Genomic DNA, 15,000 nt, shown 5'->3' on the forward strand with positions numbered 1-15,000 from the left:
AAGCTTTCAAAGTGTCGTAGCACGATGCACACTGCTGTTCGTGTGGAACAAACGTGACTACCGTGCTGTACGGTGGAGTTCTGTGCGCAAAAGCGGCGCGTGTGTTTCTAAGCACCACAGCGTTGTGTCAAAAAAGAGGTGCCTGAGAGAAACGCATGCGACTGCCGTGCTTTGCGGCATAGCACCGTGCGCAAAAACGGTGCGCATGCAAGAGGTGTCAGAGCTAGCGAACTTGTGCCACGAGCAACAGGTCACTAAAAGCCTATAGATGACGGTGTTGGAGGAAAAGAAAAATATCGAGAAAGCACTGCGGTGTGCCGTGCGTAGGGACGGGCGCGCGTGCCACATGCCGCCGAAATATGGGTGTCGGAGAAAACAGAGTGCCGCGCGTAACGAGGGGCGCGCGTGTTACAGAGAGATATGCCCAAACGCATGAAAGTGTACGCAGGTGTCCTAAGGCAGTTTTTTTTTTTTTTCCTCATTTTGATGTCGCCCCGGCTGACGCGGTTTTCGTTTTTCCGTGCCGCCCCGGCTGACGCGGTTTTCGTTTTTCCGTGCCGCCCCGGCTGACGCAGTTTTTGCGCCGCCCCGGCTGACGCGGTTTTCGCGCCGCCCCGGCTGACGCGGTTTTCGCGCCGCCCCGGCTGACGCGGTTTTTGCGTCGCCCCGGCTGACGCGGTTCGGACTTTGCACTTTTTGGCTCACCCCGGCTGGCGGCCCACTCACTCGATCGCCAGGTCTGTTTGCCCCGGTGGTTCCACCGCCAGGCTTAAGCGCGAACTTTTTTTGTTTGTTTTCTTTTGATTAAGCGCAAGCTTTTTTCTTTGTTTTCTTTTGATTAGGCGCGGGCTTTTTTCTTTGTTTTTTTTTTTGATTTCGCCCCGGCAGACGCGGTTTTTGCGCCGCCCCGGCTGACGCGGTTTTTGCCGCCCCGGCTGACGCAGTTCGGACTTAGCACTTTTCGGCTGTGCCTGGCTGGCGGCCCACTCACTCGATCGCCATGTCTGTTTGCCACAGTTTTCCCGGTGGTGCCGCACCCGGGCTCGCCCCGGCTGACGCAGTTTTCGCGCCGCCCCGGCTGACGCGGTTTCGTGCCGCCCCGGCAGACGCGGTTTTCGCGCCGCCCCGGCTGACGCGGTTTCGTGCCGCCCCGGCAGACGCAGTTCGGACTTAGCACTTTTCGGCTGTGCCTGGCTGGCGGCCCACTCACTCGATCGCCATGTCTGTTTGCCACAGTTTTCCCGGTGGTGCCGCACCCGGGCTCGCCCCGGCAGACGCGTTTTTTTTTTTCTTTCGCCCCGGCTGACGCAGTTTTCGCGCCGCCCCGGCTGACGCGGTTTCGTGCCGCCCCGGCAGACGCGGTTTTTTGCGCCGCCCCGGCTGACGCGGTTTTTGCCGCCCCGGCTGACGCAGTTCGGACTTAGCACTTTTCGGCTGTGCCTGGCTGGCGGCCCACTCACTCGATCGCCATGTCTGTTTGCCACAGTTTTCCCGGTGGTGCCGCACCCGGGCTCGCCCCGGCTGACGCAGTTTTCGCGCCGCCCCGGCTGACGCGGTTTCGTGCCGCCCCGGCAGACGCGGTTTTCGCGCCGCCCCGGCTGACGCAGTTCGGACTTAGCACTTTTTGGGCTGAGCCTGGCTGGCGGCCCACTCACTCGATCGCCATGTCTGTTTGCCACAGTCTTCCCGGTGGTGCCGCACCCGGGCTCGCCCCGGCTGACGCAGTTTTCGCGCCGCCCCGGCTGACGCGGTTTCGTGCCGCCCCGGCAGACGCGGTTTTCGCGCCGCCCCGGCTGACGCGGTTTCGTGCCGCCCCGGCAGACGCGGTTTTCGCGCCGCCCCGGCTGACGCGGTTTCGTGCCGCCCCGGCAGACGCAGTTCGGACTTAGCACTTTTCGGCTGTGCCTGGCTGGCGGCCCACTCACTCAATCGCCATGTCTGTTTGCCACAGTTTTCCCGGTGGTGCCGCACCCGGGCTCGCCCCGGCTGACGCAGTTTTCGCGCCGCCCCGGCTGACGCGGTTTCGTGCCGCCCCGGCAGACGCGGTTTTCGCGCCGCCCCGGCTGACGCGGTTTCGTGCCGCCCCGGCAGACGCAGTTCGGACTTAGCACTTTTCGGCTGTGCCTGGCTGGCGGCCCACTCACTCGATCGCCATGTCTGTTTGCCACAGTTTTCCCGGTGGTGCCGCACCCGGGCTCGCCCCGGCAGACGCGTTTTTTTTTTCTTTCGCCCCGGCTGACGCAGTTTTCGCGCCGCCCCGGCTGACGCGGTTTCGTGCCGCCCCGGCAGACGCGGTTTTTTGCGCCGCCCCGGCTGACGCGGTTTTTGCCGCCCCGGCTGACGCAGTTCGGACTTGGCACTTTTCGGCTGTGCCTGGCTGGCGGCCCACTCACTCGATCGCCATGTCTGTTTGCCACAGTTTTCCCGGTGGTGCCGCACCCGGGCTCGCCCCGGCTGACGCAGTTTTCGCGCCGCCCCGGCTGACGCGGTTTCGTGCCGCCCCGGCAGACGCGGTTTTCGCGCCGCCCCGGCTGACGCAGTTCGGACTTAGCACTTTTTGGGCTGAGCCTGGCTGGCGGCCCACTCACTCGATCGCCATGTCTGTTTGCCACAGTCTTCCCGGTGGTGCCGCACCCGGGCTCGCCCCGGCAGACGCGTTTTTTTTTCTTTCGCCCCGGCAGACGTGGTTCCCCCCCCCCCTTTTCGCTCGCCCCGGCTGACGAGGTTTTCGCGCCGCCCCGGCTGACGCAGTTTTCGCGCCGCCCCGGCTGACGCGGTTTCGTGCCGCCCCGGCTGACGCGGTTTTCGCGCCGCCCCGGCTGACGCGGTTTTTGCGTCGCCCCGGCTGACACGGTTCGGACTTTGCACTTTTCGGCTGTGCCTGGCTGGCGGCCCACTCACTCGATCGCCATGTCTGTTTGCCACAGTTTTCCCGGTGGTGCCGCACCCGGGCTCGCCCCGGCTGACGCAGTTTTCGCGCCGCCCCGGCTGACGCGGTTTCGTGCCGCCCCGGCAGACGCGGTTTTCGCGCCGCCCCGGCTGACGCGGTTTCGTGCCGCCCCGGCAGACGCAGTTCGGACTTAGCACTTTTTGGGCTGAGCCTGGCTGGCGGCCCACTCACTCGATCGCCATGTCTGTTTGCCACAGTCTTCCCGGTGGTGCCGCACCCGGGCTCGCCCCGGCTGACGCAGTTTTCGCGCCGCCCCGGCTGACGCGGTTTCGTGCCGCCCCGGCAGACGCGGTTTTCGCGCCGCCCCGGCTGACGCGGTTTCGTGCCGCCCCGGCAGACGCGGTTTTCGCGCCGCCCCGGCTGACGCGGTTTCGTGCCGCCCCGGCAGACGCAGTTCGGACTTAGCACTTTTCGGCTGTGCCTGGCTGGCGGCCCACTCACTCAATCGCCATGTCTGTTTGCCACAGTTTTCCCGGTGGTGCCGCACCCGGGCTCGCCCCGGCTGACGCAGTTTTCGCGCCGCCCCGGCTGACGCGGTTTCGTGCCGCCCCGGCAGACGCGGTTTTCGCGCCGCCCCGGCTGACGCGGTTTCGTGCCGCCCCGGCAGACGCAGTTCGGACTTAGCACTTTTCGGCTGTGCCTGGCTGGCGGCCCACTCACTCGATCGCCATGTCTGTTTGCCACAGTTTTCCCGGTGGTGCCGCACCCGGGCTCGCCCCGGCAGACGCGTTTTTTTTTTTCTTTCGCCCCGGCTGACGCAGTTTTCGCGCCGCCCCGGCTGACGCGGTTTCGTGCCGCCCCGGCAGACGCGGTTTTTTGCGCCGCCCCGGCTGACGCGGTTTTTGCCGCCCCGGCTGACGCAGTTCGGACTTAGCACTTTTCGGCTGTGCCTGGCTGGCGGCCCACTCACTCGATCGCCATGTCTGTTTGCCACAGTTTTCCCGGTGGTGCCGCACCCGGGCTCGCCCCGGCTGACGCAGTTTTCGCGCCGCCCCGGCTGACGCGGTTTCGTGCCGCCCCGGCAGACGCGGTTTTCGCGCCGCCCCGGCTGACGCAGTTCGGACTTAGCACTTTTTGGGCTGAGCCTGGCTGGCGGCCCACTCACTCGATCGCCATGTCTGTTTGCCACAGTCTTCCCGGTGGTGCCGCACCCGGGCTCGCCCCGGCAGACGCGTTTTTTTTTCTTTCGCCCCGGCAGACGTGGTTCCCCCCCCCCCCCTTTTCGCTCGCCCCGGCTGACGAGGTTTTCGCGCCGCCCCGGCTGACGCAGTTTTCGCGCCGCCCCGGCTGACGCGGTTTCGTGCCGCCCCGGCTGACGCGGTTTTCGCGCCGCCCCGGCTGACGCGGTTTTTGCGTCGCCCCGGCTGACACGGTTCGGACTTTGCACTTTTCGGCTGTGCCTGGCTGGCGGCCCACTCACTCGATCGCCATGTCTGTTTGCCACAGTTTTCCCGGTGGTGCCGCACCCGGGCTCGCCCCGGCTGACGCAGTTTTCGCGCCGCCCCGGCTGACGCGGTTTCGTGCCGCCCCGGCAGACGCGGTTTTCGCGCCGCCCCGGCTGACGCGGTTTCGTGCCGCCCCGGCAGACGCAGTTCGGACTTAGCACTTTTCGGCTGTGCCTGGCTGGCGGCCCACTCACTCAATCGCCATGTCTGTTTGCCACAGTTTTCCCGGTGGTGCCGCACCCGGGCTCGCCCCGGCTGACGCAGTTTTCGCGCCGCCCCGGCTGACGCGGTTTCGTGCCGCCCCGGCAGACGCGGTTTTCGCGCCGCCCCGGCTGACGCGGTTTCGTGCCGCCCCGGCAGACGCAGTTCGGACTTAGCACTTTTCGGCTGTGCCTGGCTGGCGGCCCACTCACTCGATCGCCATGTCTGTTTGCCACAGTTTTCCCGGTGGTGCCGCACCCGGGCTCGCCCCGGCAGACGCGTTTTTTTTTTCTTTCGCCCCGGCTGACGCAGTTTTCGCGCCGCCCCGGCTGACGCGGTTTCGTGCCGCCCCGGCAGACGCGGTTTTTTGCGCCGCCCCGGCTGACGCGGTTTTTGCCGCCCCGGCTGACGCAGTTCGGACTTAGCACTTTTCGGCTGTGCCTGGCTGGCGGCCCACTCACTCGATCGCCATGTCTGTTTGCCACAGTTTTCCCGGTGGTGCCGCACCCGGGCTCGCCCCGGCTGACGCAGTTTTCGCGCCGCCCCGGCTGACGCGGTTTCGTGCCGCCCCGGCAGACGCGGTTTTCGCGCCGCCCCGGCTGACGCAGTTCGGACTTAGCACTTTTTGGGCTGAGCCTGGCTGGCGGCCCACTCACTCGATCGCCATGTCTGTTTGCCACAGTCTTCCCGGTGGTGCCGCACCCGGGCTCGCCCCGGCAGACGCGTTTTTTTTTCTTTCGCCCCGGCAGACGTGGTTCCCCCCCCCCCCCCCTTTTCGCTCGCCCCGGCTGACGAGGTTTTCGCGCCGCCCCGGCTGACGCAGTTTTCGCGCCGCCCCGGCTGACGCGGTTTCGTGCCGCCCCGGCTGACGCGGTTTTCGCGCCGCCCCGGCTGACGCGGTTTTTGCGTCGCCCCGGCTGACACGGTTCGGACTTTGCACTTTTCGGCTGTGCCTGGCTGGCGGCCCACTCACTCGATCGCCATGTCTGTTTGCCACAGTTTTCCCGGTGGTGCCGCACCCGGGCTTGCCCCGGCAGACGCGTTTTTTTTTTCTTTCGCCCCGGCTGACGCAGTTTTCGCCCCGCCCCGGCTGACGCGGTTTCGTGCCGCCCCGGCAGACGCGGGTTTTTGCGCCGCCCCGGCTGACGCGGTTTTTGCCGCCCCGGCTGACGCAGTTCGGACTTTGCACTTTTTGGCTGAGCCTGGCTGGCGGCCCACTCACTCGATCGCCATGTCTGTTTGCCACAGTTTTCCCGGTGGTGCCGCACCCGGGCTCGCCCCGGCAGACGCGTTTTTTTTTTTCCTTCGCCCCGGCAGACGTGGTTCCCCCCCCCCCCTCCGTCTTTCTTTTTGTTTTTTTTTTTCGCCGCGGCTGAAGTGGATTTTTCGGTGCCTCGACGCCCCGGTAGTCGCGGTTTTTCCGTTTCCGCACGGCCCCGGCTGACGCTGCTCGGTCACAGTCGCCTTTTGTGAGGATTGCAGACTTCTTGAGCGCGGGTGTTTTTTTTTGTTGTTGTTGTTGTTTTATTACGCATTCGCTCCAGCAGACGCTGTTTAGACTTTTTGTTTCCTCTTTTATCCTGCGACGAGGTGACGAGGTTTATTCGGTGCCCCGCCGCCCCGGCTGAAGTGATTTTTCCTGTCCCGTGCCGCCCCGGCTGACGCGGTTGGGACTTCGCGTTTGTTCGGCCGCCACGGGTTTTGGCGCACTCGCTCGGTTGCTTGTTGTTGCCACTTGTTGCGAACCCAGGTTTCTTGAGCGAGCGCGGGCGTTTTTTCTTCCTTTCTTTCTTTGTTCTATGTGTTAGCGAATCGGCCTTTAATATCACACGAGGACTCACAACCAACAATTTTCAGTTTGAAGTGTAAAAAATCTGCAGGTGTTGACGTAACTGACTTGCCCCGTACCCTTGAGTACATCCATGAAGTTCTCGTAGTACTACTAAATCGCATTATTCCAAGTGGAGAAATTCCCATAAACTTGCAAACCTCTACACGAAAATCGGTGCGCGTGATAAAGTTGAAAATTATCGTCCGATATCAAATGTGCCTTCTATAACACAAATTCTAGGAAAAAAAAAAAAAAACACTTGTTCGCCGTTTTCTGCGCCGTGACTGGCAGCACTCCGGCGAAGCGAAACGGGGTCGATTCGAGCACGATATCGGCGTCTTTCGACGTGCTCGCCGGCGACCGTCGCACGAGTACGTCGCACGAGCGCGTCTGCCGGGGCGCCGTTTGCGAAGCCGACGCAAAAGTGGGAACCGCCGCTCGGATGATCGCCGCTTTCGGCAGAGTGAGTGTTGGCACTCCGGGGAAGCGAAACAGCGTGAATGCGCCCACGAAATCGGCGTATTTTGAAGTGCCCGCCGGCGACCGTCGCACGAGTACGGTAAACCGCGTCAGCCGGGGCGTAGTTCGGGACGCCGACGAAAAAGTGGGAAGCGCAACTCGGATCTTCGCCGTTTTTGCAGGAGTGAGTGGCGGCCCTCCTGCGAGACCAAGAAGCATCGATTCGTGCACGAATTCGGCGCCTTTCGACGTGATCGCCGGCGACCGTCGCTCGAGTAGGGCAAACCGCGTCTGCCGGGGCGGGCTTCGGGACGCCGATGCGAAAGTGGGAAACGCTGCTCGGATGTTCGCCGTTTTTGGCCGAGTGAGTGCTGGCACTCGGGCGAAGCCAAACGGGGCCGATTACGGCACGATATCGGCGTCTTTCGACGTGCCCGGCGGCGACCGTCGCACGAGTACGGTAAACCGCGTCAGCCCGGGCGGAGTTCGGGACACCGATGCGAAAGTGGAGAACGCCGCTCGGATCTTCGCCGTTTTTGGAGGAGTGAGTGGCGGCACTCCGGAGAAGCCAAGGAGCGCCAATTAGCGCACGATATCGGCGTCTTTCGACGCGCTCGCCGGCGACCGTCGCACGAGTAGGGCAAACCGCGTCTGCCGGGGCGGGGTTTACGACGCCGACGCAAAAGTGGGAACCGCCGCTCGGATGTTGGCCGTTTTTGGCAGAGTGAGTGCTGGCACACCGGCGACGCGAAAGAGCGCGAAAGCGCCCACGAAAGTGGCGTATTTGGACGTGCTTGACGGCGACCGCTGCAGGAGTACGAAAAACCACGTCAGCCGGGGCGAGCGACCCACGGCGGTCTGGGTGCTTATCGCTGCTATTATAGGGGCACCCCGGCAGACGCAGAAAAAAAAATTTTTTTTCGACCTTCTTTTTTGCTGGTCGAGCTCGGGTAACCCAGGTCGCAATGGGAGCCGCGCACGAAAGCGGCGTCGCGAGACGCGTTCGCGGTCGCTAGTCGCACGAGCTCGGCAACCGCGTCAGCCGGCGCGGAGTTCGGGATGCCGACGGCTAAGTGGGTACCGCTGCTCGGATGTTCGCCGTTTTTGGCCGAGTGAGTGCTGGCACTCCGGCGAAGCGAAACGGGGCCGATTCGGGCACGATATCGGCGTATTTCGACGTGCTCGCCGGCGACCGTCGCACGAGTACGGCAAAACGCGTCTGCCGGGGCGAGGTTTGCGATGCCGACGAAAAAGTGGGAAGCGCCGCTCGGATCTTCGCCGTTTTTGCAGGAGTGAGTGGCGGCCCTCCTGCGAGACCAAGAAGCATCGACTCGCGCACGATATCGGTGTCTTTCGACGTGCCCGCCGGCCACCGCCGCACGAGTACGGCAAACCGCGTATGCCGGGGCGGGGTTGGCGACGCCGACGCAAAAGTGGGAACCGCCACTAGGATGTTCGCCGTTTTTGGCAGAGTGAGTGCTGGCACTCCGGCGAAGCGAAAGAGCGCGAATGCGCCCACGAAAGTGGCGTGTTTGGACGTGCTTGACGACGACCACCGCAGGAAAACGAAAAACCACGTCAGCCGGGGCGAGCGACCCATGGCGGTCTGGGTGCTTATCGCTGCTATTATAGGGGCACCCCGGCAGACACAAAAAAAAAAAAATTTTTTTTCGACATTCTTTTTTGCTCGTCGACCTCGGGTGACCCAGGTCGCAGTGGGAGCCGCGCACGAAAGCGGCGTCGCGAGACGGCTTCGCGGTCGCTAGTCGCACGAGCTCGGCAACCGCGTCTGCCGGGGCGGAGTTCGGGACGCCGACGGCTAAGTGGGAACCGCCGCTCGGATGTTCGCCGTTTGTGGCCGAGTGAGTGCTGGCACTCCGGCGAAGCCAAACGGGGCCGATTCCGGCACGATATCGGCGTCTTTCTACGTGCTCGCCGGCGACCGTCGCACGAGTACGGCAAAGTGCGTCTGCCGGGGCGGGGTTTGCGACGCGTACGCAATAGTGAGAACCGTCGCTCGGATGTTCGTCGTCTTTCGCCGAGCCAGTGCTGGCACTCCGGCGAAGCCGAACGGAGCCGATTCGGGCACGATATCGGCGTCTTTCCACGTGCTCGCCGGCGACCGTCGCACGAGTACGGTAAACCGCGTCAGCCGGGGCGGAGTTCGGGACGCCGATGCGAAAGTGGGAAGCGCCGCTCGGATCTTCGCCGTTTTTGGAGGAGTCAGTGGCGGCACTCCGGTGAAGCCAAGGTGCGCCAATTCGCGCACGATATCGGCGTCTTTCGACGTGCCCGCCGGCCACCGTCGCACGAGTACGGCAAACCTCGTCTGCCGGGGCGGGGTTTGCGACGCCGACGCAAAAGTGGGAACCGCCGCTCGGATGTTCGCCGTTTTTGGCAGAGTGAGTGCTGGCACTCCGGCGAAGCGAAAGAGCGTGAATGCGCCCACGAAAGTAGCGTATTTGGACGTGCTTGACGGCGACCGCCGCAGGAGTACGAAAAACCACGTCAGCCGGGGCGAGCGACCCACGGCGGTCTGGGTGCTTATCGCTGCTATTATAGGGGCACCCCGGCAGACGCAGAAAGAAAAAAAAAAATGGGGACATGGCGTGCGTCACCGTGCGGCTTCGCAGCATTGCCGAAGTCGCCGAGCCCTTCGACTGAGCCGAACGGCGGACAGGGAACGTTGGTCGGCCGTTCTAACCTGTCGGTGCCACGCCGAGACGTCGTTAAGGAAAACCGCGTCGTGGGCCTCTACGACGCCGTCGAGTCGTTGTACGTTTGGTGTCCAGCGTGTCGGCGGCGAGTAGCGGACACGTCGTTCACGACTTCGGTCTTTCGCAGTCGACGCGAACTTGCGGAGAGTCGTGGTGCCTCACGTTTTCGGCAGAAACCGCGGCGGAATTTTCCCGTGCGTGCGCGCACGACCTCGGTGCTGTGCCGTCAGCGTAGTGTTGCACAAACTCGTGGCCTACCCAAGGTGCGGTACGTTTGCGGCCGTATCCTCGGTGGGAATTTCGTGAGTAGGGTCGCAAATTCTACGACCTCGGCGGGTTTGAGAGCGACGTAGACTTGTGGCACGCTCAACGTGCCACACGTTTCGGGGCACACCCGCGGTGAAATTTTCTCGAGTACGCTCGTATTAGTGCCCAAGGAGGTCTGGGTACTTATCGCTGCTATTATGTGGGGGTTCTCGTGAGCGGCGTACGCGAAAGCGACCGGGTGTCTGATATGCGGCGGGCTTCGGCCTCGTCAAGCGTGTCCTCGGGTCTGCTCCAGGGGAATCCACGGCAGTCGTCTGCAGCCTCATCCGCTTGATGCGTTAGGGGCTGGTTGTCGGACGGTGCCGTTTTACCACGATATCGAGGTGTGTTCCGTGTCGTCCTCGGGCGATTCAGATGCGAAAGCGCCGAAGACGCGGGCGTGACCCGTCGTCTGGCGGCTTTGCAGTCTCGGCTCCGTTGCTAGTTCCGGCCGGTCCACCGACAGTGCAGCGGGCTTGGGCAACCCGCACGGCGCGACCGAGTCGATGCAACGAAAAAGAGCGAGCATGAACGTGCTTCTTGCCGCACGGCTCCCACTCGTCTTTCGGGAAGGTTGTGCCGTAGCGAGCTCGAACGCCGTCATCTCGGAGTGCAAAATAAGCGTGTTGGGGCGCCTGAAGGTGGCCTCCGCCGCACACAGACTGCGTCCGGCCCGCCGAAGGCGAGGACGGACGCGCAGTCGAACGATTACCTGGTTGATCCTGCCAGTAATCATATGCTTGTCTCAAAGATTAAGCCATGCATGTCTAAGTACATGCCGAAATAAGGCGAAACCGCGAATGGCTCATTAAATCAGTTATGGTTCCTTAGATCGTTTCTTCCTACTTGGATAACTGTGGCAATTCTAGAGCTAATACATGCAGTGAGCCTGGAGCCCTTTGGGTAACGGGTGCTTTTATTAGACCAAGATCGATCGGGTTTCGGCCCGTATTGTGTGGTGACTCTGGATAACTTTGTGCTGATCGCATGGCCACGAGCCGGCGACGTTTCTTTCAAGTGTCTGCCTTATCAACTTTCGATGGTAGGTTACTTGCTTACCATGGTTGTTACGGGTAACGGAGAATCAGGGTTCGATTCCGGAGAGGGAGCCTGAGAAACGGCTACCACATCCAAGGAAGGCAGCAGGCGCGCAAATTACCCACTCCCGGCACGGGGAGGTAGTGACGAAAAATAACAATACGGGACTCTTTTGAGGCCCCGTAATTGAAATGAGTACACTCTAAATCCTTTAACGAGGATCAATTGGAGGGCAAGTCTGGTGCCAGCAGCCGCGGTAATTCCAGCTCCAATAGCGTATACTAAAGCTGCTGCGGTTAAAAAGCTCGTAGTTGGATCTCAGTTCCAGACGAGTAGTGCATCTACCCGATGCGACGGCTCGGACTGAACATCATGCCGGTTCTTTCTTGGTGCACTTCATTGTGTGCCTCGAGATGGCCGGTGCTTTTACTTTGAAAAAATTAGAGTGCTCAACGCAGGCGAGTCGCCTGAATAAACTTGCATGGAATAATAGAACAAGACCTCGTTTCTGTTCTGTTGGTTTTTGGAATACGAGGTAATGATTAAGAGGGACGGACGGGGGCATTCGTATTGCGGCGCTAGAGGTGAAATTCTTGGACCGTCGCAAGACGAACTACTGCGAAAGCATTTGCCAAGAATGTTTTCATTGATCAAGAACGAAAGTCAGAGGTTCGAAGGCGATCAGATACCGCCCTAGTTCTGACCATAAACGATGCCAACCAGCGATCCGCCTGAGTTACTCAAATGACTCGGCGGGCAGCTTCCGGGAAACCAAAGTATTTGGGTTCCGGGGGAAGTATGGTTGCAAAGCTGAAACTTAAAGGAATTGACGGAAGGGCACCACCAGGAGTGGAGCCTGCGGCTTAATTTGACTCAACACGGGAAAACTTACCCGGCCCGGACACTGGGAGGATTGACAGATTGAGAGCTCTTTCTTGATTCGGTGGATGGTGGTGCATGGCCGTTCTTAGTTGGTGGAGCGATTTGTCTGGTTAATTCCGATAACGAACGAGACTCTAGCCTATTAAATAGGTGCGGGGTTCCCAGCACCTTACAACCTTCTTAGAGGGACAAGCGGCTCCTAGCCGCACGAAACAGAGCAATAACAGGTCTGTGATGCCCTTAGATGTCCGGGGCCGCACGCGCGCTACACTGAAGGAAGCAGCGTGTCTTTATCCCTGTCTGAAAAGACTGGGTAACCCGTGGAACTTCTTTCGTGATTGGGATAGGGGCTTGCAATTGTTCCCCTTGAACGAGGAACTCCCAGTAAGCGCGAGTCATAAGCTCGCGTTGATTACGTCCCTGCCCTTTGTACACACCGCCCGTCGCTACTACCGATTGAATGATTTAGTGAGGTCTTCGGACCGATGTCCGGCGCGGCCTTTCGGTTGCGCCGGTCTGTTGGAAAGATGACCAAACTTGATCATTTAGAGGAAGTAAAAGTCGTAACAAGGTTTCCGTAGGTGAACCTGCGGAAGGATCATTAACGGATTGTGAAGGGTGAGCGCCTCAGCTGCGTCTGCGCCCGACACTTTCTGCCGCTGACCCCGTTTGGACGCGGGGTCGGCTTTTCCCCACGGGGCTGCCTGAATGTGGAGCGGCACCCCGTGACAAATTGTTGCGCCCAGCGGACGCCAACACCGCGACCTTGGACGGTCGGCCAGGTGGCGGACGCGGGTACAAACGGCGCAACGCACTCATAGGTCGGCTTTCGACCCGCCACAGCACCGTGGCTCGAAGCGCTCGAAATGCGCGACCCGACCGCTGCGGGACCGCCTAGTACTGTAAACAGGAGCGGCGGAGCGCGAACGGCGAGTCGTGGTTACGTCGGTAGAAGGCGAGGCTGCGCGTTCCCGAAACGCCAGCCGAGTGCCCTCCCGACCGTTCGAGCGTGCAAGAACGAGACCCGACAATCGCGCGGCGACTGCCAAGTACGAGAGGAACGGCACAAGCGTCGGCGGTCGGTCAAGGAACTGGCGATGTGACGGGTCCGCTGTGCACCAGTGCATACCGTCCCGCCGTCCGCGGCAAGCGCCTCCGCGTCCTCGGGTGACGGAGGCTGCCGGTCGGTTCTTGCAGGCGAGGGATCTCGCTGGCACCGGTTCGCGTTGACGCGCGGCCGGTCATGGCACGGCGATGCGACGGCCGAGGTGCGCAGTACTCGATGGAGGAACCGCACGCTCCGATGACCGTCCCGCCCTCCGCGGCGTATGCGTACCGACCGTAATGGTTGCAGCAGCGCCGGCCGGCTTTTGAATTTGCCACACGAAACACGGTGCGAGATCGCGGTTAGGGGAGCGTCGAAGTTGCCAGGCGTTTTGCTTGCTGCCGAGGGAAAGGCGGCACGGCCACGTCGCGCTCGTCGCGATTAGCGGGTCTGCGCGCTTTGGGAAGGTGCCGCAACGACTTGCCGAAAGAGGAAGCACGGAAGAACGAGGGACTTGGACGTCCCGACAATTGAACGCACTTGCGGCCAGGCCCTTGCTGGCTTCGTTCTTCCGCCTCGAGTAGGCTCGTACGCGGCTCCGGCGCCGAAAGTGGTCCTTGGCACCGACTTCGGTGGACGTGGGAAGTGCCGCGCAAGTACGGCGCGCCTGGCTCCACCTGTTGGCTAAAGTAGGCAGCCGGATCGGCATTTTGGTGTGCGGTGGCAAACCGTGGATGCGAAAAAAGCTTGTGCGATTTCGTGGAACAAAAAGCGGGGGTCCCCCTTTTTATGCGGAGGAGACCGACCCGCCTGCCGTGGTGAACCGCGACGCCACGGTAAAAACGGGAGAGGCTTGTCGATGGGACCGTGCATCCCGCGCTCCACGGAGGCCGGGAGGCGGCCGCCCGAGGAAATGTGTAGCCGTCGAGGCCCGCATCTGCGTGCACTCTTATCCAAATGGGTGTACCGCAGGCATTTTCTGGTTAGGCGGGCCAATGAGAGCGAGCACACAACGATACCTACGGGTCCGGCTTGGAGAACCGGCTTCGACGCCTCCCGAGTATTTATAGAGGGGTGGACCACGAAAGCACTCGCAAGTAGCGAAAGCGAAACGCCGTCCGAAACACACCGTTTGCTCGATTTGCGGCAGCCGAAAAAGGCGCGGCAGAGTTTTGGAGTCCAAGCGTGCGCTGAAAAGCGCCCTTCTTGGCCACTGTTTGGCCGAGTGCCAGAAACGTTTGGTTTTGACTGTACGGAATTGAACAAACACTTTTTCACGACTCTAAGCGGTGGATCACTCGGTTCTCGGGTCGATGAAGAACGCAGCCAGCTGCGAGACTTGGTGTGAATTGCAGGACACACTGAGCACTGATTCTTTGAACGCACATTGCGGCCTTGGGTCTTCCCTTGGCTTCGTCTGTCTGAGGGTCGGATCACATATCAAGAGAGCCTTCGGCGCACAAGGGAACGTGAGCCGTCGACTCGTTTTGACCGCGTCGGCAACACGGACAGCACGCTGAACACCTCACAGCGAGCGCCAACAGCGGCCACTCAAGGGCGAGACGGTGGCGACCGTCGTGCCAGAGCCCAACCGAAACGGGGGCGACCGACTGCATTGAGGATGTGGCACCTCGTTGAGACCGCCGCAGGACTTCGAGTCGGAAGGAAGCCTGCAGGGAAAGTGCGGTCGAGGTTGCGTACTCCTCTCTGCGACCGGGCGCGCAAGAGCTGCGAGAGCCACGGACGCGCAACTTTAACGCACGGTAAACACGAGGAGCGAAAGCCGGCCAGCAAAGCTTCTCCAGCCGTGCGCAAAGTGCGCGAGATCGCAGCCTTGCGTTGCGCTTGTTGCCCTCGAAGTAAGCAGGGTGTCCCGTAGACCGGGCGCTCGAACACGCTGCGGGGCCGTGCCTCCTCCAGGCTTTGCCGCGCGAACAGGGAACGTTCGCGCGCAAAGCGCAGGGAGGTGAGGAGGCTGCGCCCGACGTTTGCGGTTCGCTGCGTACGCGGTTGATGCGGAGAGCACGGCGCGACGACTTGCCGCGAAGCGGAAAAAGTCTCCCGCACGAGTTGGCGAAACGTTGGCGAAGCTTAAGGCGTTCTCGTCGTAGTCCGCCGTCGGTCTA

The 15,000-nt window shown here is 62.0% G+C and overlaps 2 non-coding genes across 2 annotated transcripts; both read left to right on the forward strand.

Moving 5' to 3' along the window:
- The first annotated feature begins 10,618 nt into the window (after positions 1 to 10,618).
- On the forward strand, positions 10,619 to 12,433 carry LOC142791681 (small subunit ribosomal RNA). Its single transcript, XR_012890378.1, has one exon. It is a non-coding gene; the product is annotated as a small subunit ribosomal RNA (ribosomal RNA).
- Positions 12,434 to 14,152: 1,719 nt separating this feature from the next.
- Positions 14,153 to 14,305, forward strand: LOC142791684 (5.8S ribosomal RNA). The gene has a single exon (XR_012890381.1). It is a non-coding gene; the product is annotated as a 5.8S ribosomal RNA (ribosomal RNA).
- Positions 14,306 to 15,000: the final 695 nt, after the last annotated feature.

This window comes from Rhipicephalus microplus, unplaced genomic scaffold, assembly GCF_043290135.1.
Source record: "Rhipicephalus microplus isolate Deutch F79 unplaced genomic scaffold, USDA_Rmic scaffold_181, whole genome shotgun sequence".
Taxonomy (NCBI): domain Eukaryota; kingdom Metazoa; phylum Arthropoda; class Arachnida; order Ixodida; family Ixodidae; genus Rhipicephalus; species Rhipicephalus microplus.